Here is a 27,934-nt window from a genome sequence, read left to right on the forward strand (position 1 = left end):
ATTGACTGTAATTAGCGTTTGTGATCACAAACAAACTCCTGTCGGACGGAGGAGACGAAATCAAGAATATTGCCGTCTATTCTCTTCAGATCCGCAACGATATGGCCAGAAAATCCCGGTAATCTTCCGCATCATCTTCACAGGGAGGAGGATTCAAATCTGGCAACATTTTCCGCTCCTGTCGCTCCGGGCTTCTCCATTCCTTGTAAAGCTTGAGATCAAAACCACTTTCCTGCAAGGGTTTCACATCAGACGGGAAATCTTCGCCAGAATTAGCATCATTGTCCACTACTACAGACGACGACGAATCGCAGTCGCTGTGGCACGGAGCGGCATCAAACCCAAACTGCTATACAGGATTGTTTGGCCAATCCTGCACTTCAGAAACCCTGCTTCGCCTGTATTTCTTATAGATATCGTTGCCAGTCCGCAAAGCGTCTTTAGCCCCTCTATTCCGATGAGTTCTAGTGCTAATTTCGACCAACTTTGTTCCCCTGCCGTTCAAATTGAAAGCTTTCTTTGAATCGTCCTGATTTCTTGGACCGCTCGAAGACTCCACGGTGCTGCTATGGCTTGTACTCTGATCGTCGTAGGGAACGATGAAATTTGTCTTCTTATTCTCATTCTTGACGAAAGAATTGATTCATTGGATCGTGCACCAGCCAGGCTGCAGAGGCGGATATCAAGGCTTCTTTGGCGAGCGTGGATTGTAACAGTCAAGATGTACGCATGTTTCACAACACGCAGGTTTCACAACTCAAGATGTACGCATGGAGACCACGCATAAGGAATTCAACGAAGGCTTGGCTAGCAATCCTTCAACGGCAATACGCACCCTTTCAGTTTCCCTGAACAGCTAGAACAAGGCGGAATGGTCGCTGGGAATGCGTAAGCCTTGGCAGATTGGAGCCAACAATTTGGAATATGGACAGACCAGTGTCAGACCAGCGTTATGAATAGATACGTTATGGCCAGAGGCAGCGCTGGTGCGCCAGGGAGCATTATGTCAGGACAGATGCGTTAGTTTATAGGTCAGTACACAGATCTTAGACCAACCACTCTGCAGGGAAAAATCGAGTATTAATTATCACGCATAGAAACGATGGGTCAAAGATGGCAATGCAGGTATTCACCTGCCGCTCTGAGCGTTTTCATGCCAGGCTGAGAATGGCAGCAAAATAATAAATGGCAGCACTGAAATGCATACAAATGCCACAAAACTAGTGGCTCACACAAGATTTTAGCAGGTCAGGAAGGTACCTGCTCTGATACCATGTTAAACACACATGGGTAGAAAGAGAGATATGAAAGATAAAACATGCAGTACAATTTTTATTAACAAATGATTTACATTTATAGTACAATATCTGACCGTTGGGTTCCACATCCCAAGGTCTCTTGGACTCCTTTTGTCCATTCGGCTTCCACACTAACCCATTGAGGATTAGGTGTCAAACAACCCCCTTGAGTTGGTCCATCAGGTCATCAAATTGTGGGATTGGATACCTATTCCTGACAGTGATTTTTTTTAGTTCTCGATATTTATTGTAGATTCTCCAGGTCCCATCCTTTTTTTGTTTAAGTACAATTAGGTTCCCACAAGGCGAAGAACTTGGTCGAATATTCCATTTTTGTAACAACTCGTGGATTTTCCACTTGATCTATTCATTTATTAAAATGGATCGGTGATATATTGACCTATTGGGTAGAGGTTCCCCAGGAGTAAGATCGATCAAATGCTTGAAATAATAGTGCAAGGGTACCCTTGTGGGCGAGGAGAAGTTATACCTATATTCTTCCATGACCTTAATCACCTGCTTCTGCTAACCCTTCTCAGGGGCCATGGATGTGGCCACGATATTCACCTTACTTTGAGAGTAAATCCAAAAGAAAACAAATTTCCCAGTCTGAGAGATGATCTTACTGCATTGGTTAGTAGATATCAAAGAGATGGTGGCAGGTGGGGCTACCTATAATATCATGTATAAATTATTGCCCAAAGAAATAATAACATTGCGAGGCCTTAACTCATACATAGCACGACGCTTCCACAAGTATGGTTGGCCTAATAATACATCACAAACTGCAAGAGGAGAAACATCATGAAATACCTCATCTATGAAGGGCTTGATGTTATAGGGAAGGTGACACTGCTAACTCACACGTAGATCTCATCCTTGGTGAAGCCACCCGATGGTGTATGATTGTGCGTGTGGTGTGGTTGCTAGGCCCAACAACTTCATGAACTCTACTAAAATGAGTTACTTTTGACTCTCATTTTTGATAATGAATGGAAGTGGTGAACCCTTCACCCACATCTTTGAGTGGAAGAGGCGCTCCCCCTCCTCTGAATCTTCAATATTCTAGATCTAGTGGTGGAAATGATGGTGTTTGGCTCCACATTAATAATCTGCTTCCATTTGTCATTTCCCTTATCCACTTCTGACTCAAAGTTGAAACATGCATCTGACTCTGAATCCCTCAGCTCAGCCACCAGTGTCTACTTGGCTCGACACTGAATTGTGTTGTGAGTGGGGCTCTTATGGAACTCACACCACTTTCTTGTGTCCTTCTTTGTCTTTGTGGTGTTGTTCTTTTCTTGCAGCTTTGACGAGTTGTCTTAGGTAACCCCATCTTGGCTTTTTCCTTTATTCTGCGGTTTGGGGGTGCCTTTCCCTTGCTTCAGATTTGCAGATCCAAATTATTGCTTCTTCTGTTTAACCTTATGCTCGATCTTAACAACGTATTGGTAGGCGTCGCCAAGTGAGGAGATGTCCAGGAACTCCATATCGTCTTAGATGTATTTGTGTAGAAAAATGAGGCACTTGAGTACAAGATGCTACTTAGAATAATTGATACCCAACTTTATGTGAAGGGTATGAAAAATATTTGTGAACTCCAACATGTCTTGGTCCCTTCCCCGCCGTAGTGTGGTCCACTTTATGTACTTATCTTCATAGCTTCTGATAGGGTAATACCGCTCCTTTACGACATCTTAGAAATAATTCAAAGTGGGTGTGATTAAAAATAGTGAGGGTTCTTTCTCATCCTTATGCTCATAGTAGGTTTCCTACCAGTCCTTGACATGGGGGGCTAATTTGTGGAGTGAAAAAGTAATATTTTCCCTATTGGAAAAATCATGAACCGAAAAATACCCTTCCAAAAAATTTAACCATCTATCTACGACGTATATATCTATATGGCATTTAAATATGGGAATTCCAAAGTTGACTTGTACCTTGAAGGGAGTGGTGCCTCCAAAGTGGCTGCACGATGAAGATGTGTCACCTCTGGGCATCCACCGAAGGATCTGGGCAAAGTTGTCCACCATCGCGTTCCTATGTCACTTGAGGGCTTCTTCGAGAAATATTTTGAAGGGATATTTTGCTCCCTCATGTCTCTTTTCTTCCGCCATGGGAGGCCGTAGGGGTTTGCAAGGATGGTCTTGCAAAGGTTCAACCAGTTCGAGCCCTAACTCCTTATACCCTGACTTCGTTGGGGAAATGCAAAGAAAAATAGAGAAAGAGAAGACCGTTGTAAAAAAACTCATCTAGAACTATGCAAGAATGCAATAGAATACATACATGAACATAAACACGGAGATGCAACAGAAATAAAACTTCATTTCATTAATATCAAAGAAATCAAATACGCTTACATACAAAATCGAAATAAATTAGCTCAGGCGATGGTAGCTTATTTATGAGAAGATATGTGGAGGATACATGCCTATGAAATATGTTACAATGAGGATTGAAGGCCTAATTATTATTGAGAAACAATTGAAAACCCTAAACATTCAAAACTCTAACCCTAGGAGATGAAGTGCCAAAACTATGGGCTCCGTTGGGGTAAATTGGTACACCAAATTCCTAGGGTCGTAACTTTGGCATATGATCTCCATTTGACATGCACGATACCTTTTTAGAAAGGTCTATCTGAGGACTATAACTTTGGACTACAAAAATCAGATAAAAACTCACATTTTCCCATTAAAAAAAAATGTTGTTTGGGGCCTCAAAACAGCTCTGGAAGTTCAGGAACCGAAAAACTGCATAAAATAGTAAATTGTGCTACAATTACATAAACTGAAAGAAATAATGGTACAATGTTGGGGGTCTAGGTAGAATAGGTGGCTAGCCACCAATATCCACCTGGATTAGTCTCACACCTTTAGGAAGCAATGGACCCCATGGTGTTAAGTGCCTCCATGAGATGGGGAAACTTTTGTTGAACTTGGTCCCTTGTGAGCCACTTGCCTTGGTGCAAGGGTTGGCCAACTTTGACAACCCGATATAGTCGAATCTTTTGCTGGAGAGTGTTCTTGATCTGCGTGTCCATGATCAGATCATTTGTGGTCTTTTCTATGAAGTTTGGGTTTAGCTCTTTTGGTGTGAGTTGTTCTGCAATATCTGATGTGTCCGGTAATGGTGGAAAGTATGGCTGAAGGTGGTCCACATTAAACACTAGGTACATGCCAAGGAATGGGGGAATGTGACATAAAAATAATTGTCTCCCATAGCCTTGGTAATAGTGTAAGGCACATATCACAGTGGTCTAAGCTTCTGATGAGCTTTGGTAAGGTATTATTTTGGAAAATTCAACTAAGCTTTGTTGCCCACCTAAAACTTCCATGGCACCTGATGTTGATGATGTTGCTACTTGTACTTAGTATTAGACTTCTCCAAGATGTCATGAACTTGCTGGCGGATGTGCTAGACACGTTCAATAAATCTGGTTGCTTTATCAGCCTCAGACAATACATGTGTGGATTCTGTCTGTGTAGTCACATGAGGCATGACAACATCAATCTGACACAATGGTTGAAATCCTAGACCCACTTGAAAGGGACTGCAGCGAGTCGAGCTATGGAGAGCTCTGTTATAACTCTGCTGGACATAGGGAAGGCTCTCATCCTAGGTTCATGAATTATTAGAATTGTACATGCGGAGTATGTGCAATATCATCATATTGATGAACTCTATCTGGCCATCATTCTAGGGATGGAATGCAATTGTGGTCATCCAGAGGCCTTGTGGTCACAAGAGTTGAGAACAATAGTCATCGCTGCAATTGGGGGCCAGCTAAGGTAGTTTTCAACATGATTGGTGCTACCCTTTTTGTATTTATTGTTTAAGTGGAATTGTTGCAGATAAGTAGACCAATTTTGATGGTGATCATTCTGCAACTTGAATTGTGTCTATATAAATAAAATACGTCGGTGACCGGTGTGCATGACCATCTCCTTCCCCAAAATGTAATGTTTCCATTGTCGGAAAGCCTACATGATGGAATACATCTCTTTATCATAGGTGGGGTACTTCTGAATTTTATCAGAAAGTGTCTCACTATGATAGGCCACTGGATTCCCTTGTTGGGTGAGGACTACACAAAGAACATAGTTGGAGGTGTCTGTCTGTATTTAAAATAGATGCTACAGGTATGGAAATGTGAGTACTGGTGCAGAGTAGAGGCAATGCTTCAGCTCAAGGAACGCCTTTTGTTGGGACTCAGAGCAGGAAATTTTTTCTTTCAATTTTCCCTTGGTAATATGACTCAAAGGCCAAGTGATATAGAAGAATCCCAACACAAATCTCTGATAAAAAATTGCAAGGCCCAAAAAGCTGCAAATCTTTGTTAGAGTGGTCGAAGATGGCCAATCCCGAATGAATAGGATCATAGTCAGATCCACATGCATGCCTTTCTCATCTATGATGTAACCCAGATATTGGACATGGCTCATGGAAAAGGTTCATTTCTCCAAGTTGGAAAACAGTTTGCACTGCCACAGGGTTTGAAGGGCCTACCGAATGTGTTGCAAGTGTTCTTCCGAACTCTTGCTGAAGATGAGAATCTCATCCAGATAAACAACCATGAATGAGTTGGTGAAGGTCTGCAAGATGCCATTCATTAGCCTCATAAATGTAGTAAGGGCATTTTTCAACCCGAAGGGCATAACCAGCCATTCAAAAAGGCCTTCCTTGTATTTGAAGGTTGTCTTCCATAAATCTATGGGCTCTATTGGAATCGGTGATAGCCAGACTTCAGATTGATCTTGCTAAAATACTTGGCCCCCTTGAGTTGGTCCAGAAGTTCATCAATCTATGGGATTGGATACCTGTTCCTGACAGTGATTTTGTTGAGTGCCCAATAATCAATGCAAAGCCTCCAGGTCCCATCCTTCTTCTGTACAAGTACAATTGGGCTCCCACAAGGCGAGGAATTTGGTCAGATGTTCCAGTTTTGTAAAAAGTCTTGGATTTGATGCTCGATCTCTTCAATTTCTAGAATGGAACGGTGATATATCAGCCCACTGGGTAGAGTTTCTCAGGGAGTCATATTGATTGAATGCTTGACCTGGCAGTGCAAGGGTACCCCTGTGGGCTAGGAGAAGATTTCCCTATATTCTTTCATGACATTATCCACCTACTTCTGCTGTGTGGAGGAACCCTTCCTAGGGGCCATGGATGTGGCCACGATCTTCCCCTTACTTTAAGAGTGAATTAGAGAGAAATTTTTGTCCTGGTCCAGGAAATAATATTACTGCATTGCTTAGCATAGATAAAAGAGGATGCGACAGGTGGGGCTACCTCTAGCATCCTATATAATTTACTGCCCAAAGAAACAATAACAGTGCGAGGCATCAAATCATAGACATCATGACGCTTCCACAGGTATGGTTGGACTAATATTACATCAAAAACTTCAAGAGGAGCAACATCACACAATACTTCATCCTTGAAGTGCTTAATGCTATAAGGAAGGCAACACTGCTAGATGACGTAGACATCTTGTCCTTGGTGAAGCCACCCGATGGTGTACGACTATGAGTGTGGTGTGGTTGGTTAGACCAACCGCTTCGCGACCTCTATTGAAATGAGGTTATTTTGGCTCCCGCTATCGATAACTAATTGCACCAGTGAACCCTTCACCCACATCTATGAGCAGAAGAGATGCTCCCCCTCCTCTGGATCTTTGGGCTCAGTCTTCTGGATCTTGGTGGTTGCAACAGTGGCGTTGGAATCCACATCAATAATATGCTTTCCTTTTTCATTCCCCTTATCAGGTTATGACTCAGAGTCAAAACATGCATCTGACTCTGAAGCCTTCCACTTGGCTACTAGTGACTGCTTGGCTCGAAACTCAATTTTGTTGTGAGTGGGGCTCTTATGGAACTCATACCACTTTTCTATTTCCTTCTTTGTCTTCGTGGTGTTTTTATTTGTTTGCAGCTTCAATGGGTTGTCCTGGGTCACCCCATCTTTGATTTTTCCTTTGTTATATGGTTTGGTAGCGCCTCTCCCTTGCTTAAGATTCAAATATACAAAGTGTCACTTCTTCTCTTTAAACTTTTTCTCGATCTTGACAACGTATCGGTAGGCGACGCCAAGCGAGGAGATTTCCCAGAAATCCATCTCATCTTGGTTGTATTTTTGTAGAAAACCATGGTAGTTGAGTACTAGATGCCACTCAGAATCCTTGATACACAAATTCGTGCGAAGGGTATGAAAAATATTTGTGAACTCCGACATGTCTTGGTCCCTTCCCTACCATAGTGTGGTCCCCTTTTTGTACTTATCTTCATAACTCCCGACATGGTAATACTGCTCCTTGATCTCATGTCGTAAAGAGTTCCAAGTGGGCATGGCTAAAAAAGGTGAGGGTTCCCTCTTTTCCTTTTGCTCATAGTAGGTTTCCGACTAGTCCTTGACGTGGGGGGCAGTTTTGAGGAGTGAAAAAGTAATATTTTCCCTACTGGAAAAATAATGAACCAAAAAATACCCTTCCAACAATTTTAACCATCTATTTACGACGTCTGCATCTATCTGGCCTTCAAATATGGGAATGTCAAAGTTGACTTGTACCTGTGGGAATCTGTCGAAGGATCTGGGCAAAGTTGTCCATCATCGCGTTCCTCTGTCACTCTTGGGATTGTTCGACCAATATTTTGAAGGGATATCCGTCTCCCTATATTTTATTCCATAATGGGAGGCCGTCAGGGTTTGAGAGGTTGGTATTGCAAAGGTTCAACCATTTCGATCCCTAACTCCTTATACCCTCACCTCGCTGGGGACACATATAGAAAAACAAAGAAAGAGCATACCACTCTGAAACCACTGATTCAGAATTATGTAGGAACACAACATAATACAAATATAAATGTAAAAACAAAGATGCAACAAAAATAAAACTTCATTTCATTAATATCAAAGAACTGAAATATGCTTACATACAAAATGGAAATAAACTATGAGAAGAGATGTGGCAGATCTGCAACATGATTGGTGCTGCCATTTTTTTATTTAATGTTCAAGCGGAATTGTTGTAGATATGCAGATCATTTATAATGGAAAGCATTATACATATTCCCTTGTTTCTATATAAACTGAAGAGGTCAATGATCAGTGTGGATGACAATATCCTTCCCCAGAATGTAATGCTTCCATTACCAGAAAGCCTCCACGATGGAATACACCTCTTTATCATAAGTGGGGTACTTCTGAATTGTATCGGAAAGTGTCTAACTATGATAGGCTATTAGATGCCTGTGCTGGGTGAGGACTGCACCAATAGCATAGTCGAAGGTGTTTATATTAATTTCAAATGTATGCTATAGGTCTGGAAATGTGAATACCAGTGTAGAGTAGAGGCGACGCTTCAACTCAATGAATGCCTTCTATTGGGACTCAAACTAGGAAAGTTTTTCTTTCACTACGCCCTTGGTATTATGACTCAAAGGCCAAGTGATATGGGAGAATCACAACAGGAACCTTCGATAAAAAGATTGCAAGGCCCAAAAAGTTTCGAAGCTCTGTTAGAGTGGTCGGGGCTGGCCAATCACAAAGGACTTGGATCTTAGTCAGATCCACATGCATGCCTCGCTCATCTATGATGTAACCCATATATTGGACCTGGCTCATGCCAAAAGTGCATTTATCCAAGTTGGCACACAATTTATGCTGCCACAGGGTTTGAATGACCTGACAAATGTGTTGTAAGTGTCATTCCCAACTCTTGCTAAAGATGAGGATGTCATCCAGATTAGCAATCATGAATGAGTTGGTTAAGGGGCGAAAGATGTCATCCATTAGCCTCATAAAAGTAGAAGGGGAATTTATCAACCTGAAGGGCATAACCAACCATTCAAAAAGTCCTTCCTTGGATTTGAAGGTGGTCTTGCATACATCTGTAGGTTCTATTGGAGCCTGTTGATAGCTAGACTTTAGATATATCTTGCTAAAATACTTGCCCCCCCTTGAGTTGCTCCAGAATGTCATCATTTCGTGGGATTGGAGACCTGTTCCTAACAATTATTTTTGTTTAGTGACTGATAATCAATGAAAAGCCTCCAAGTCCCATCATTTTTCTATACAAGTATAATTGGGCTTCGACAAGGTGAGGAGATTAATCAGATGTACCCTTTTTTTAGAAACTCATAGATTTTCCGCTTGATCTCTTCATTTTCCAGAATGGAGCGATGATATATTGGCCCATTGGGTGGAGGTGCTTTGAGAGTTATATCGACTGAATTCTTATCTCGATAATGCAAGGGTACCCCTGTAGGTGAGAATAATATGTCCCTTTATTATTCCACAAACTTATTCACCTGATTCTACTATGTGGAGGAACCCTTCCCGGGGGTCATGGATGTGGCCACGATATTCCCCTTACTTTGAGAGAGAACCAGAAAGAAAAAAATTTCCTGGTCTAGGAGATGGTCTTATTGCATTTCTTAGTAGAGATCAAAGAGATGGTAGCAGGTGGGGCTACCTTTGGTATCTTGTATAACTTATTTCCCAAATAAATAATAATAGTGTTAGGCCTCGACTCATACAAAACCTGATGCTTACACAAGTATGGTTGGCCTAATAAGACATCACAAACTTCAAGAGGAGCAACATCACACAATACCTCATCCATGAATGGCTTGAAGCTGTAGGGAAGGCGACACTGTTGGCTGACACAAATATCTCATCCTTGGTGAAGCCACCCGATGGTGTATGACTATGGGTGTGGTGTGGTTGGTAGGCCAAAAAACTTCATGACCTCTGCTGAAATGAGGTTCTTTTGGCTCCCGCTGCCAATAATGAATTGCAGTGCCGAACACTTCACCCACATCTATGAGGGGAAGAGACACAATCCCCTTCTTAGGATATTCGGGCTCAATCTTCTGCATCTGACTCTAAAGCCTTCAACTCGACCACTTTTCTCTATCCTTCTTATGGAACTCACACCACTTTCATGTGTCCTTCTTTGTCTTCGTGGTGTTTTTTTTTGCTTGCAGCTTCAATGGGTTGTCTTGGGTTAGCCCTCCTTGGCTTTGTCCTTTGTTCTGTAGTTTTGGGGTGCCTTTCCCTTGCTTCGGATTCACAGATCCAAACTATCACTTCTTCTATTTATACTTCTACTCGATCTTGACAGCGTATCTGTAGGCGATTCCAAGCAAGGAGATGTCCAATAATTCCATCTCATCCTGGATGTATTTGTGTATACAACCATGGTACTTGAGTACTAGATTCCGCTTACAATCGTTGGTACCCAACTTCATACGAAGGGTATGAAAAATATTTGTGAACTTTGACACGTCTTGGTCCCTTCCCTACCATAGTGTGGTCCACTTTATGTACTTCTCTTCATAGATCCTGATAGGGTAATACTGTTGCTTGATGGCATCTCGGAAAGAGTTCCAAGTGGGTGTGGCTGAAAACAGTGAGGGTTCCCTCTCGTCCTTTTTCTCATAGTAGGTTTCCCACTAGTGCTTGACATGGGGGGCAAATTTGAGGAGTGAAAAAGTAATCTTTTCCCTACTAGAAAAATCATGAATCGAAAAATAACCTTCCAATAGATTTAACCATCTATCTACAAGGTTTTCACCTATGTGGCCTTCAAATATGGGAATGTCAAAGTTGACTTGTACCTTGAAGGAAAGGTGCCTCTAGAGTGGCTGTTGGATGAATATGCATCGCCTGTGGGCATCTACCGAAGGATCTTAACAAAATTTTCCATCATTGCGTTCCTTTGTCACTCGAGGGCTTCTTCGAGAAATATTTTGAAGGAATCTCTTGCTCTCGCGTCTTTCTTTTCTTTCGCCATGGGAGAACGTTGGGGTTTACGAGGCTAGTCTTGCAAAGGTTCAAAAATTTTGAGCCCTAACTCCTTATACCCTAACCTCATTGGGGACATGCAAAGAAAAATAGAGAAAGAGAAGATAGCTCTGAAACAACTGATCTTAACTTATGCAAGAATGCAATAAAATACAGATATAAACATAAACTCAGAGATGCAGCAGAAATAAAACTTAATTTCATTAATATCAAAGAATTGAAATATGCTTACATACATAATGGAAATAAACTAGTTCAGGCGATGGTAGCTTATATTTGAGAAGAGATGTGGCGACTACATGCCTCTGAAATGTGTTAAAATGAGGCTTGAAGACCTATTTATTATTGAGAAACAATGGAAAACACTAAACATCCAAAAGCCTAACCCTAGGAGATGAAGTGCCAAAACTATGGGCTCGATTAGGGTAATTGGTACATCAACGTCCCAAGGTCATAAATTTGGCATATGATCTCCATTTTCCATGCACGATACCTCGTTAGAGCCATATGTTTTGACTACAAACATTAAAAGAGCCATACATTTTCTTGTTTTCCAAAAAAACGTCGTTTAGGGCCTCAAAATGGCTCCAGAAGTTTAGGACCCAAAAAAATTCCAAAAATAGTAAACTGTGCTACAATTATGGAAACTGAAAGAAATAATGGTACAATGGTGGTGGTACAAGTGGAATAAGTGGATGACCACCAATATACATCTAGATTAGTCCTCCCCCCTTAAGAAGAAATGGACCCCATTGCGTTGGGTGCCTCCATGACATGGGTAAAATTATACTGAACTTGGTCCCTGGTGAGCGACTTACCTTGGTGTAGGAGTTGGCAAGCTTTGACAACCTGACACAGTTGGATCTTCTACTGGTTAGTGTTCCTTATCTGCATGTCCATGATATGATCAGCTTTAGCATATTCAATGTAGTCTAGGTTTAGCTCTATTGGTGTGAGTTGTTCTGCAATGTATGACGTGTCCAATAATCATGGAATGTATGGCCGAAAGCGGTCAACATTGAACATTGGGTGTAGGCAAAGGAATGGGGTATTTATGAGCTCAAAAGAATTATCTTTGACATCCTTGGTAATGGTGTAAGGCCCATAACAATGTGGTTTGAGCTTCTGATGGGCTCCGGTATGGTGTTCTTTCTGCAAATGGAACCAAACTCTGTCACCCACCTGAAACCTATGTGGCACCCAATGTTGATCATGTCGATGCTTGTACTTGGCATTGGAATTCTCCAAGATGTCGTGAAACTCTTGGTGGATGTGCTAGATGTGTTCAATATATCTAGTTTCTTTATCAGCCTCTGACAGTACATGTGTGGATTCTGTCCATGTAGTTGAATGAGGCATGGAAACATAAATAAGACACAATGGTTGAAATCCTAGACCCACTTGAAAGGGACTACGACCAGTCGATCTATGGAGAGATCTATTATAACTGTGATGCACATACAAAAGGCTCTCATCCTAGGTTCATGGATGCTTGGAGTTGTACATACGGAGTATGTGCAATATCATCCTATTGACAACCTCTGTCTGACCATTAGTTTGGGGATGGAGTGCAGTTGACTTTGTGACCTTGATGTCCAATAGTGTCCACAGGCTTGACCTGAATTTGCTTAGGAATATCCTATCACAATCTGATGTAATGGTTAGTGGGATTCCAAAATGTACCCACACTCGCTCAAAGAATAATTTGGGAGCGTCCTCTACGGTGATACTCTCCTTGCAGGCTGCCAATATATCCATCTTAGAAAATCTCTCCATGAACACAAATAAATAGTCATTACCATGCTTGGTAGAAGGGAGTCCAGACAGATAGTCCATGGAGATGGATTCCCAAGGTTGGCTGGGAGTAGGCAGAGGAGTGTACAAACCTTTCTTCTTGATATTTGGATTAGAAATGGCACAGTTAGTAGAAGATCTGATATATTTCCCAACATCCTATCGGAGTTTTGGCTAATAAAAGTTCTTTTGTAGTACGACCACAATTTTATCCACACCAAAGTGTCCTGTGACCCGACTCTAGTGTGCCTCCCAAATTAGCTTGGCACACTTGCTTGAAGGAACAGAAATGTAGCCCAGGTAGCATAATAATGTTCCCTGAAGGTGGAAACTAGGAACTTACTTGTGGTCCACTAGCATCTGGTATATGTAAGCAAACTCTGAATCATTTTTGTAAAGTTGTGTTCATCCAGAGGTCTCATGGCCACAAGAGCTGAGAACAATAGTTAATGCTGCAATGGTGGGTTGGGTGAGCAGTCTGCAACATAATTGGTGCTACCCTTTTTATATTTAATGTTCTAGTGGAATTGTTGTAGATACGTAGACCACTTATGATTGTGATCATTCTGCAACTTCCCTTGTGTCTATATAAACTGAAGAGATCAGTGATCAGTGTGGATGATCGTCTCCTTCCCCATAATGTAATGCTTTCATCTCCAGCAAATCTGCATGATGAAATACATCTCTTTGTGATAGGTGGGGTACTTCCGAATTGTATCGTAAAGTGTCTCACTATGATAGGCCACTGGATGCCCTTGCTGGGTGGGAACTACACAAATAGCATAGTCAGAGGCATCTGTCTCAATTTCAAATGGTTGCTGTAGGTCTGGAAATGTGATTACCGATGTAGAGTAGAGACAATAGTTCAACTCAATGAACACCTTCTATTGGGTTTCAGATTAGGAAATTTTTTCTTTCGCTTTGCCCTTTGTAATCTGACTCAAAGGCTAAGTGATATGGGAGAATCCCAACATGAACCTATGATGAAAATTTGCAAGGCCCAAAAATCTATGAAGCTCTGCTAGAGTGGTCAGGGCGAGAAAATCCCAAATGACTTGGATCTTAGTCAGATACACATGCATGCCTCGCTCATCTATGAACCCAAATATTGGACCTGGTTCACGCCAAAGGTGAATTTATCCAAGTTGGCACACAGTTTGTGTTGCTACAGGGTTTGAAGTACCTGTCGAATGTGTTGCAAGTGTTCTTCCAAACTCTTGCTAAAGATGAGGATGTCATCTAGATAAACAACCACAAATGAGTTGGTGAAGGGCGTCAAGATGTCATCCATTAGCCTTATAAAAGTAACAAGGGCATTTTTCAGCTTGAAGGTAATAACCAACCATTCAAAAAGGCCTTCCTTGGATTTGAAGTCGGTCTTCCATACATATGTGGGCGCTTTTGGATCCTGGTGATATCAAAAGTTTAGATTGATCTTGTTGAAATACTTGGCCCCGTTGAGTTGGTCCAGAAGGTCATCAGTCTATGGGATTGGATACCTGTTCCTGACAGTGATTTTGTTTAGTCCTCGATAATCAATGTAGAGCCTCCAAGTCCCATCCTTCTTTTGTACAAGTACAATCAAGCTCCCACAAGGTTAGGAACTTTGTCAGATGTTCCTTTTTTGTAGCAACTCCTAGATTTTCTTCTTGATCTCTTCATATTCCAGAATGGAGCGGTGATATATTAGCCTGTTTTGTAGAGGTGCTCTAGGATTTAGATCAATTGAATGCTTGACCTAGTAGTGAAAGTGTACCCCTGTGTGTGAGGAGAGGATGTCCCTATATTCTTCCATGAGCTTATCTACCTGCTTCTACTGTGTGGAGAAACCCTTCCTAGGGGCCATGGATGTGGCCACGATCTTCTCGTTACTTTGAGAGAGAATTAGAAAGAAAAAAAATTCCTGATTTGGCAGATGATCTTACTCCATTTCTTAGTAGAGATCAAAGAGATGGTGGCAGGCATGGCTATCTCCGGTATCCTGTATAAATTATTACCCAAAGAAATAATAACAATGTGAGGCTTTGACTCATACACAACATGATGATGTAGAGAAGGTGACACTTCTGGCTGATGTGAAGATATCCTCCTTGGTGAAGCCACCCGATGGTGTACAATTGCGGGTGTGGTGTCATTGGTAGGCCCAACCTCTTCACGACCTCCGCTGAAATGAGGTTCTTTTGGCTCCTCCTGTTGATAATGAATTGTAGTGGCGAACTCTTCACCCACATCTGTGAGTGGAAGAGATGCTCCCCCTCCTCTGGATCTTTTGGCTCAGTCTTATGGATCTTCTGGTGGAAACAATTGCACTGGGATTCGCATCAATAATATTCTTCCCTTTGTCATCCCCCTTGTCAGGTTCTGAATCAGAGTTGTAACATGAATCTAACTTTGAAGCCTTAAGCTTGGCCATGAGTGACTTCTTGGCTTGACACTCACTTTTGTTGTGAGTGGGGCTCTTATGGAACTCACACCACTTTCTTGTGTCCTTCTTTGCCTTTGTGGTGTTGTTCTTTTCTTGCGGCTTCGATGGGTTATTCTGGGTCACTCCACCTTGGATTTAGCCTTTGTTGGGGTACCTTTACCTTGCTTTGGATTCATAGATACAAAGTCTCGCTTCTTCTATTTAAACTTCCACTCGATCTTGACAACGTATTAGTAGGTGACACCAAGTGAGGAGATGTCCTGGAACTCCATCTCGTCCTGGATGTATTTGTGTAAACAACCACGGTACTTGAGTACTAGATTCCGTTCAAAATCCTTCATACCAAATTTCATGTGAAGGGTATGAAAAATATTTGTGAACTCTGACACGTCTTGGTCCCTTCCCTACCGTAGTGTGGTCCACTTTATGTACTTATCTTCATAGCTCCCGATAGGGTAATACTACTCCTTGATGGCGTCTCGGAAAGAGTTCCAAGGGGGTATGACTAAAAATAGTGAGGGTTCCCTCTCGTCCTTCTGCTCATAGTAGGCTTCAAACTAGTCCTTGATGTGGGGGGAAACTTTAAGGAGTGAAAAAGTAATCTTTTCCCTACTAGAAAAATCATGAACCAAAAAATACCCTTCCAACAGATTTAACCATATATATATACGACATTTGCATATATCTAGCCTTCAAATATGGGAATTTCAAATTTGACTTGTACCTTGAAGGGATTTGTGCCTATAGAGTGGCTGTTGGTTGAAGATGGGTCGTCTATGGGCATCCGTCGAAGGATTTTGGAAAAGTTGTCCATCATCGCATTTCTTTATTGCACGAGGGATTCTTCGAGAAATATTTTGAAGGGATCTCCTACTCCCTATCTTTCTTTTCTTCCACCATGGGAGGTCGTCGAGTTTTGTGAGGTTGGTCTTGCAAAGGTTCAACTACTTCGAGCCCTAACTCCTTATACCTTGACCTTGTTGGGGACATGTAAAGAAAAGTAGAGAAAGAGTAGACCACTCTGAAACCACTGATCCAGAATTATGCATGAACACAAGAAAATACATATATAAACATAAACATAGAGATGCAACAGAAATAAAAATTCATTTCATTAATATTAGATAACTAAAATATGCTTACATATAGAATGGAAATAAACTAGCTCGGGCGATTGTAGCTTATCTCTGAGAAGAGATGTGGCAGCTACATACCTCTGAACTGTGTTACATTAAGGTTTGAAGGCCTATTTATTATTGAGAAACAATGGAAAACCGTAAACATCCAAAAACCTAACCCTAGGAGATGAAGCACCAAAACTATGGGCCCTGTTGGGGTAAATTTGTACATCAACTTCCCGGGGTCGTAACTTTGGCATATGATTTCCATTTGACGTGCACGATACCTCGTTAGAAATATCTATCCGAGGACTATAAATTTTGATTGCAAAAATCAATTAGGACCTCAAGTTTTCCCATTTTCCAAAAAAAATCGTTTAGGGCCTCAAAATGGCTCCGGAAGTTCAGGACCCGAAAAACTGCCAAAAATAGTAAACTATGCTACAATTATGGAAACTAAAAGAAATAATGGTACAATGGTGGGGTTCCAAGTGGAATAGGTAGGTGGCCACTGATATCCACTTGGAGTAGTCCTACCCCCTTAAGAAGTAATGGACCCCATTGCATTGAGTGCCTCCATGAGATGGGTAAACTTTTGCTGAACTTGGTCCTTGGTGAGCCACTTGCCTTGGTACAAGAGCTGACCAACTTTGACAATCCAAAACAATTAGATCTTTTTTTGGTGAGTGTTATTGATTTGTGTGTCCATGATTGGATCAGTTCTGTCCTATTCCATGCAGTATGGGTTTAACTCTGTTGGTGTGAGTTGTTCTCCAGCGTTTGATGTGTCCCGTAATGGTGGAAAGTATGGCCGAAGGCGGTCCACATCGAACACTCGGTGCAGTCCAAGGAATTGGGGAATGATGAGCTCAAAATAATTGTGTCCTGCAACCTTGGTAATGGTGTAAGGCCCATATCAGAATGGTCTGAGCTTCTGATGGGATCTGGTAAGGCATTCTTTCTGCAAATGCAACCAAACTTTGTCGCCCACCTAAAACTTGTGTGGCACTCGATGTTGATCATTTTGCTGCTTGTAATTGGAATTAGAATTCTCCAAGATGTCATTAACTTGCTGTTGGATGTTCTGGATGCATTTAATAAATTTGGTTTCTTTATCATCTTCGGGCAGTACATGTGTAGATTCTATCTCTGTAGTCGCATGACACATGGAACATCAATCAAACATAATGGTTGAAATCATAGACCCATTTGAAAGGGACTGCGACTAGTTGAGATATGGAGAGCTCTGTTATAACTGTGATTTACATAGGGAAGACTCTCTTCCCAAGTTCGTGGATGCTTGGAGTTGTACATGCAAAGTATGTGCACTATCATCCTATTGATGACCTCTGTCTAGCCATTAGTATGGATATGGAATTCAATCGACTTGGTAAGCTTGGTGTTCAATAGTGTCTAGAGGCTTGACCATAATTTTCTCAAGAACCTTCTATGCCAATCTCATAAAATGGTTTATGGGATCCCGAAATGTACCCACACTCGTTCAAAGAATATTTTGGCAGTGTCCCCCACTGTGATACTATTCTTGTAGGCCGCCAATATAGCCATCTTAGAAAATATGTCCATGACCACAAATACACAGTCATTACCATGCTTGGTAGAAGGGAGGCCAGACAAATAGTCCATGGAGATGGATTCACAAGGTTGGCTAGGTGTAGGCAGAGGAGTATTCAGGCGTTGCTTCTTGATAGTTGGATTGGCGATGGCGCAGGAAATGTAGGAGCTGATATATTTCCCAACATCCTGTCGAAGTTTTGGCCAATAAAAGTACTTTTTTAGCATGACCACAATTTTATCCACACCGAAGTGTCCTATGACCCGACTGTAGTGTGCCTCACAAATCGGTTTGGCACGCCTACTTGAAGGAACACAATAGTGGCCTAGGTAGCATAATAATGCATCCTGGAGGTGAAAATCAGGAACTTGCTTTCCATCCACTAACATCTAGTATGTGGAGGCAAAATTTGAATCATTTATATATAGTTTTGGTCATCCAGAGGTCTCGTGGCCACAAGAGTTGAGAATAATAGTCAGTGCTACAACTGGGGGCTGATTGAGGTCTACAACATTATTGGTGTTGCCCTTTTTATATTTAATATTCAAGTAGAATTGTTGCAGATATGTAAACCACTTTTGATGGTGATTGTTCTGTAACTTCCCATATGTATGTATAAATTGAAGAGGTCGGTGATCTGTGTGGATGAATGTATCCTTCCCCAAAATGTAAGGCATACATTTCCAGCAAACCTGCGTGATGGAATACATCTCTTTATCATAGGTGCGATACTTTCGAATAGTATCAGAAAGTGTCTCACTATGATAGGCTATTGGATGCCTGTCCTGGGTGAGGACTGCACCAATTTCGTAGTTGGATGCATATGTATCAATTTAAAATGGTTGTTGCAGGTCTGGAAATGTGAGTATTGGTGCAGAGTAGAGGCAATGCTTCAACTCAATGAATTCCTTTTGTTCAGACTCAAATTAGGAAAACTTTGCTTTCACTCCGCCCTTGGTAATCTGACTCAAAGGCCAAGTGATATGGGATAATACCAACACGAACCTCCGATAAAAAATTACAAATCCCAAAAAGCTGCGGAGCTCTGTTAGAGTGATTAGGGCTGGCCAATCCCAAATGACTTGGTTCTTAGTAGGATCCACATGTATGCCTCGCTCATCTATGATGTAACCCAAATATTGCACTTGGATCATGCCAAAGGTGCATTTCTCCAAGTTGGCACATAGTTTGTGTTGTGACAAGGTTAGAAGGACCTACCAAATGTGTTGCAAGTGTTCTTCCCAACTTTTCCTGAAGATGGGGGTATTTTCCAGATAAAAAACCACAAATGAGTTGGTGAAGGGCCGTAAGATGTCATCCATTAGCATCATAAAAGTAGCAGGGGAATTTGTCAACCCGAAGGGCATAAACAACCTTTCAAAAAGGCCTTCCTTGGATTTGAAGGTGATCTTTCATACATTTGTGGGCTCCATTGGAACTTGGTGATAGCCATACTTCAGATCGATCTTGCTGAAATACTTGGCCCCCTTGAGCTAGTCTAGAAGGTCATCAATTTGTGGGATTCGATACTTGTTCCTGACAATGATTTTTTTTACTACCCGATAATCAATGCAAAGCCTCCACGTCTCATCCTTCTTCTGTAAAAGTACAATGGGGCTCCCACAAGGTGATGAACTTGGTCAGATGTTCCCTTTTTGTGGCAACTCCTGGATTTACCGCTTTATCTCTTCACTTTCCAGAATGGAGTGACAATGTATCAAATCTTTGGGTAGAGGTGCTTCGGGAGTTAGATGGAGTGAATGCTTGACTTGATGGTGCAAGGGTACCCCTGTGGGTGAGGAGAAGATGTCCCTGTATTATTCCAAAACCTTATCCACCTGCTTCTGCTGTGTGGAGGAACCCTTCCCCAGGGCCATGGATGTGGCCACGATCATCCCCTTACTTTGAGAGCGAATAAGAAAGAAAAAAAATTTCCCAGTGTGAGAGATGATCTTATTGCATTTCTTAACAGAGATCAAAGAGATGGAGACAAATGGGGATACCTCCATTATCGTGTATAACTTATTTCTCAAATAAATAATAATAGTACGAGGCCTTGACTCATACACAACATGATGCTTCCACAAGTATGGTTGGCCTAATAATACATCACAAACTTCAAGAGGAGAAACATCACACAATACCTCATCCATGAAGGGATTGATACTGTAGGGAAGGTGACACTGTTGGCTGATGTGAAGATGTTGTCCTTGGTGAAGCCACCCGATGGTGTACGACTTTGGGTGTGGTGTGGTTGGTAGGCCCAAACACTTTACAAACTATACTGAAATGAGGTTAATTTGTCTCCTGTTGTCGACAATGAATTGCAATGGCAAACCCTTCACCCACATCTATGAGTGGAAGAGATTCTCCCCCTCCTCTGGATCTTCGAGCTCAATCTTCTGGATCTTCGTGGTGGAAACAATGGTGCTGGGATCCACATCAATAATATCCTTCCCTTTGTCATTACCCTTGTCAGGTTTTGAATCAGAGTCAGAACATGCATCCGACTCTGAAGCCTTTAGCTCGACCACTAATGACTGCTTGGTTCGACACTCACTTGTCTTTATGGTGTTGTTCTTTCCTTGCGGCTTTGACTGGTTGTCTTGGGTCACCCTGTCTTGGATTTTTCCTTTGTTCCATGGTTTGGGGGCCCCTTTCCCTTGCTTTGAATTTTTAGATCCAAAGTATCGCTTCTTTTGTTTAAACTTCTACTCGATATTGACAACGAATCGGTAGGTAGCTCCAAGCGAGGAGATGTCTAGGAACTCCATTTCATCCTAGATGATTTGTGCAGACAAACACGATACTTAATTAATAGATTCCACTTAGAATCATTGATACCCAACTTCGTGTGAAGGGTATGAAAAATATTTGTGATCTCTGACACGTCTTGGTCCCTTCCCTGCCACAGTGTGGTCCACTTTATGTACTTATCTTCATAGCTCCCAACGGGGTAATACTACTCCTTGATGGTTCCTCGGAAGGATTTCCAAGTGGGTGCGACTAAAAACAATGAGGGTTCCCTCTCTTCCTTCTACTCATAGTATGTTTCCCACTAGTCCTTGATGTGGGGGTCGACTTTGAGGAGTGAAAATGTAATATTGTCCCTACTGGAAAAATCATGAACTAGAAAATACCCTTCCAATAGATTTAACCATCTATCTACGATGCCTACATCTATCTAGATATCAAATATGGTAATGCCAAAGTTGACTTGTACCTTGAAGGGAGTGGAGCCTCCATAGTGGTTTCCAGATGAGATGTGTCACATGTGGGCATCCACTGAAGTATATGGGAAAAGTTTTCCATCATCCCGTTGCTTTTTTATTCCACCATGGGAGGCTGATAGGGTTTGTGAGGTTGATCTTGCAAAGGTTCAACCAGTTTGAGCCCTAACTACTTATACCCTGACCTCGTCGGAGACATGCAAAGAAAAACAGAGGAAGAGCAGACCGCTCTGAAACCACTGATCCAGACTTATGTAGGAACATAACATAATATAGATATAAACATAAACACATAGATGCAATAGAAATACAAATTCATTTCATTAATATTAAAGAACTCAAATGTGCTTACATACAAAATGGAAATAAACTAGCTCAGGTGATTGTAGCTTATCTTTGAGAAGAGATGTGGTGGCTACATGCCTTTGAACTGTGTTACAATGAGGCTCAAAGGCCTATTTATTATTGAGAAACAATGGAAAACCCTAAACTTCCAAAAATCTAACCCTAAGAGATGAAGTGCCAAAATTATGGGCCACGTTGGGGTGAATTGGTACATCAACTTCCTACGGACCACCCGCGCATGACACCTCATTAGAAATATCTATCCAAGGAATATAAATTTAGACTACAAATGTCAAATAAACTCTCAAATATGCCCATTTTCTAAAAAAATGTCGTTTAGGGCCTCAAAACGACTTCGAAAGTTTAGGACTCAGAAAAATGCCAAAAATAGTAAATTGTGCTACAATTATGGAAACTGAAAGAAATAATGGTACAATGGTGGGGGTCCAAGTGGAATAGGCGGGTGGCCACCAATATCCACCTGGATCATGGATTCATATTCCAAGAGGTCTCTTGGACTCCTAATTATTGTTCCTATTCACTTGTGACTTCTCATAGTCCTTCTCAAGTGTACATAATAACATACCCTAAGGGATTAAGTTTCCATTACCTACGACTCTTCATATTCACCTACCTATTCATATTTATCCTAAATTAATTATTTTCAAAATACCATAATGACAAGGATTAGGTATCTTACATATCTTTGACTAACAAATTTCATAAGGTAATACAAGTTCTTTCACCAACACACCAAATGAGAAGATCCCAAAATCTTCCCTTAAATAGAATAATTTTCAGCTACAATTGTGACATGACCTCTATAAATGCAATCTCTATGATTTGAAAATTTGTATATCAATTTGCTATACTTTTGTACCAAGAAAATAAGATCTAGATTAACGTAGAATATTTTTATATCCACTATTAGAATTGACACTAGCAATCTCCTTCAACTCCACGTATTGTAGTGAGTAGTCATTGTGATTGAAAATATACAATCTTATTCAATAAAAATACATTTTTCTTTCTAGAATGTATTCGCACCTCTTGATGCATGGAACAATTGAAATTTCATTTCAGAACCCTATTATCATTTACAACAACAAATCCATGGTTGATATCTTTGTTGTACAATTGCTCTCTACTTGGGAAGGTTGTTCCTTCAACCACTTTTAATCCATTGAAAAGAATTTCATAGAGCATTCAAAACCTAACATTTCAAAACATATTTTCGATGACAAATATGCAACCAAATATTAATATAATTAGATTAAACTATATATAAATTAATTAAATTCAATATAGACAAACTTTATTCTACAGTAAGAATATAATCCATGTAATAAATAAATATAAATGAACATAAACTAATATAAATATCATAAGTTATATACCATTTCTACATATTTTTTTACGAATGTTACAAAATAATATCATAACTTTTTAGCTTTAATTTGAATACATATATATAAATTTAATACATGTAATAATGATAATAATTTATCTTCTATATGGATGATAAAGATGTGCGATAATTATTTTCTAATAATAGCCATTTATCATAATTACCATTGTGAGAAGCATTCTACACACATGATGGATTAGGCTTGCTTCACATGTAACAAATTGATGATGATGAATATAACTTTAGGAGAATCACACCACTTGATGATGGGTACAAGAATACCCAAAAATCAACAATTTTACATGACTGCTTGAAAGGAAATATAGATATGATTTATGAATATTTGAGTAGGGACAAAGCTAGAGTATAAGAAAGGGGTTGGTTGAATGTTGCTCATAATCCTCCTTGATGAGAATACTATGATAAAGAGTGTTAGTTGATCCTTTTTTGAGTTTCCCAAGACAATAATACTATAGTAAAGGAAACATTGTTTAACTGTTTAGTGTGCCACCCTTAACTAGAATACTATGCTTGAGGAAGGGTTGGTTGTCCCTTTTTTGGGCTCCCCCTTAATGAGAATACTATGTTCAAGGAATGATCAACTAACCTTTCGTTGGATTTTGTTGTAGCCTATTAAAAATTTCCTAATAAAGTGTTCTTTCTAGTGTTCAAATAATGAGGGGTTCTAAGCTCATAGGGTGTTTGCATAAAGTTGATGGTCTTAAAAGTGGAAATGGCGTCATCAGAAACACGCTTTTTCAATAATGTGCACATGTTCATAGGAACACACACAAGTTCTTGGATTGATTGTTTCAACATTCCCTGAATCACCATTATGGATGCCAAAGAGTTGTTCATAGGAACATACACGCATTCTTAGAAACAAGAATTCACACATGCTCTTTTTGGGTAAATTTTTTCACGCATTAGGAACTTGTGTGCTTTCCTTTTGAGAATTTTTACCCAACAAGAAAGTATGCATTCTATTGGGTGTTTTATAAAATTCCTTGTGATTGGTCTAAGGCACTGTGGCCAAGGGTTTTGGTTGGGGTATGGGACTAAGTTTATGGGTTAGGGGAATACAGGACCTAGGATGAAGGGAGTCCAAACATAGGGGTAATTGGTGTGAAGTTTCCTAGGTCTAGGAATAGGGCCTTAGGGTATAGGGAATAGGGCCTTAGGGTAGATGGAATAGGGAAGGAATATGGCCTTAGGGAAGAAGGTTTAGGGGAAAAGGTTACGAGGTCTCCCTCTCTCTCTCTCTGCCCCCTCGCTCCCTCTCCCTCTCCCCCCCCGCTCCCGCTCCCTCTCCCTAACCCCCTATTTATAATTCCCTCCCATTGTCTCTCTCTCCTTTTGTTCCTGTCACCCTCACTCACTTCCTGTCTTGCCCTCCCCATCTCTCTTTACCTCTTGCTCCCCCCCTCCCTCTCCCTCTCCCTCTCCCCCTCCCTCTCCCTATCCCTCTCCCTAACTCCCTCTCTCTACTTCCTTCCCCTTATATCTCTCTCTCCTTTTTTTCCTCTCTCACTCACCCACTTCTTATTTCTCCCTCCCTATCTCTCTCTCTCTCTCTCTCTCTCTCTCTCTCTCTCTCTCTCTCTCTCTCTCTAATATCCCCTATCTCTTTGGATCTCTCTCCCTTACTCTATGTCATTATCAAACCCCATTTCTCCCTCCCTCTATTTTTTCATCTCATGCTCAAGCTCTCTCTCACTCTCCCTCCCTCCCACACTTTCTGTCCCCTCTCCCCCTTGTTTCTCTCTCTCTTTCCCTCCTCTCTCACCTCTACCCTTATATCCCCTTTTCTACATATATCCTTATATCTATCTATCTCTCCATCTTCCCATCTCTCCTTCACTCCATCTCTCTCTTCTCCCTCCTATATCCCTCTCTCTAAACCTTTCTCTCTCTCAAACTCTCTTTCCATATCTATTCCTCCCTCCCTTAGTACCTCCTTCACTACCACCTCCTCCTCCATCACTCCCTCTCTCTTTATCTATCTATCTAATACCCCTCCCCTCTCTCCCTCTTTCTTTTTCCTCACATCCATATTTCTTACCTTATCCCTCTCTCCCTCCCTCCATCTCTCTCTTCCTCTTTCACCCTCCTTCCCTCTCCCTCTCCTATCTCTTTGTTTCTCTCTTTCTCCCACCACTTCCTCTATTCTTCTTGTTCAGTCCGCCCCCCTTCTCCCTCTTTCTTCCTATCCACCTCTCCCTCTTTTTCCTCCCCCCCCGCTTTCTCCCTCTTTCTTCCTCTCCACCTCTCCCTCTTTTTCCTTTCTCCCCCCCACTCCCTCTCCATCTTCCCCTCTGTTGTACCTTGGAAGACAACCTCTAACTAAGGAGAAGTCAGTTCCCAAGACATTCATTTAAAACTGTGATTAAATAAGTTGGATGTCCCATTGTTTTAAAACCCCAAAAATTATAATTATAAATACGTCATCTCTTAATCTCCTATGGGAAAAACAATTATTCAAAGAGGCCTTCTGGTGATGAATACAATTTTAATGAAAGAGAAGTGAGAAAGGATAGTGGAAAGTATTCAACACATGCTTCTTAATGTAGAATATTTGTTTTCAACTTTAGGGGAAACATGAAATTAGCATGGAATTAGATAGAGAAAAGAGAAGCACATAATTAAGGTACTTTTAACTTTAACTCACATGAATTTGAGTTTGTAGAACTATAAAATTAAAGGCCATTAACTTCATTATTCTTTTCTATGAAGAAAAACCTTAAATGAAAATATTAGGAAACACATTTTGTACTCAACATGTGTCTGGAATCACTTCAAACTCTTTATTCAAATCCACATAAAGATTGAGAATACATGTAGTTTTTGCTTTAGAGGTCCAAAACTCAAAACTATCACTTATCTTTCCGAGTTCATTTTATACAAAATTTCAAAAACACAGTTAAGAACTGTCAAATGCAAAAACTGCTAACTTCCTAAACTACTTTGGAATTAATACTTTTTCGAACATTACATTTTGAAAAGAGATAAAATAAATACATAATTTCGAAAACATCTAAGAAGAAAACTGCTGCATGATAGGTGGCACTGCTTCATTTGGTAATCTGAGACTTTGGTGCAAATGAAGGTCGAACTTCTGCACTTGTTGCTATCGATGACATCCATTCCCTTCTTTTTTCCTAGATGGCTGTATCTAAACTGAGACTCTTGACAAACCTAGTGTGTGCCATTATGAAGTTGGTGATTCTGCTGTATGTTGGTTTGTCCACAAAAAGAGTTCTCATTAACCATAAAAGCTGGAAATCCCTGTGCAAATAATTGACAATTGTTTCTCCCTTCAACACTGTTGTTCTTTCATGAGTTGAACCAATTTTTATTTTAGCCTCCACCATCAAAGTTTCATAAGTCTCCCAGGGTAATAGATTTCCTTGCTGGTCCCAACATGAAGGCAAAGCTGCTCTTGTTTTTTTTTTATTTATCAAAATCAGTATTGAATTTCATTAAAACTTCTTTTACCTCTGTTTTCTTCCTATACAGGTTCTTCACAATCATTTTATTAATCTCTAAAAGTTACTCAGTCCTGTCTTCAACTCTTAATTCCCTTAACTACTGTGAAGATCTTGAGTTAAGGAAATCATTCATTTTCTTTGCAAACCAACCTCATTGCTGTAATTTTTTCTTAATAGAAGTGATGAAGCTTTCCAGGGCTTTGATAATGATATTCTCCTCTTCTATTATAGACAATGATTCCCAAATGTTCCTCACAATATGAATGATATCATTCCATAAAATTTCTCTAGCCTGAACAAGGGACATATTTCCCTTCACCTTCTCCTTTAGCTCTTTAATTTCTTGAGAAGCAACTTGAAAATCATTTATGTAATTTCCAACATTCTTCTTGGACATTTCCAAGTATCTTTCAGTGGATTTTATAATCATCAAGGCACTTTCATAATCCCTTTGAATTTTCTTCATCTCATTCTAAAAAATCTACAACTCAGTCATAACTCTAGTTAACTTATTAACTGCGTCTTTAGAATTTGATTGTACTACAATAATACAAACATGAGAATCAATTTTCTGTTGCAAAACATAATTTATTTCCTTCAACTTGGTGATTTCATCATTCCTCTGTACAAGTTCATTAATTAATGCTTCTTTTTGTTTATCCTCCTGTGCTACATCTGAAGCCATTGGATGCTCTATGGAGGGTATCTTCAGTTTCTTCCTCAGCACCTGGATTTCTGTCTCAACTCCCTGCAAAAACTTTTGAACAACACTTCTATCTTCGGGATTGAACCCAATTTTAGCAATCAATTTGTTTAACTCTTGATTTTGAGTGGTTAGAGCTCTTGAATTTGATTTTTCTAATTTTAACTGATTAACTAATTTTTCTAGTAAAGTTTCAGCTCTGCTAGCATACAAGGAATTATTTTTCAAATCACTATAAATCAGTTCACTAGTATTCCTATGTAGGTTGATTTTATCAGGCAGTGGGATCTCTCTAGCATCTACTATGAAGTTGAGAGCCTTGAAACCTGATGAAGAAGACATAGTCAAAGAAGAAGGGTGAGAGAAAGCTAGTTTGAGCTGATTTCTCTCCAAATCCATAACAGAAAGCAGTCTAGTTTGGTAATATGAAATAAAATGATCCTCCATTTGGGACTCCATGCTTTATTTAACCTTCCTATTCTTTTCTTCAATCTAAGAATACAACTGTTTTATCATTGAAACAAAGTTCTGGCCAATCTCTTCTGGAATAGGACAAGATGGTGTACAAATAACTTCTCCTAATTGTAATTGAAAACATAAAGTAGATGATGAACTGCCCCCATCAGATAGTTTAACTATTTTAGTAATTCTGTCTGTTTTCTCCTCCAAGTCAATGTCATCTTCACTGCCTTTCTTTAAATTCTTCTCACATGGATGAGGACTTTCAATCTCCACCCCTCTTGAT

General features: G+C 40.4%; 1 pseudogene; it reads right to left on the bottom strand.

Moving 5' to 3' along the window:
• Positions 1 to 27,531, bottom strand: LOC149139325 (uncharacterized; annotated as a pseudogene).
• Between the last annotated feature and the right edge of the window lie 403 nt (positions 27,532 to 27,934).

The sequence above is a fragment of the Pinus tabuliformis genome, chromosome X, assembly GCF_031772625.1.
Source record: "Pinus tabuliformis cultivar Carrire ecotype Pingquan chromosome X, CPIR1, whole genome shotgun sequence".
Taxonomy (NCBI): domain Eukaryota; kingdom Viridiplantae; phylum Streptophyta; class Pinopsida; order Pinales; family Pinaceae; genus Pinus; species Pinus tabuliformis.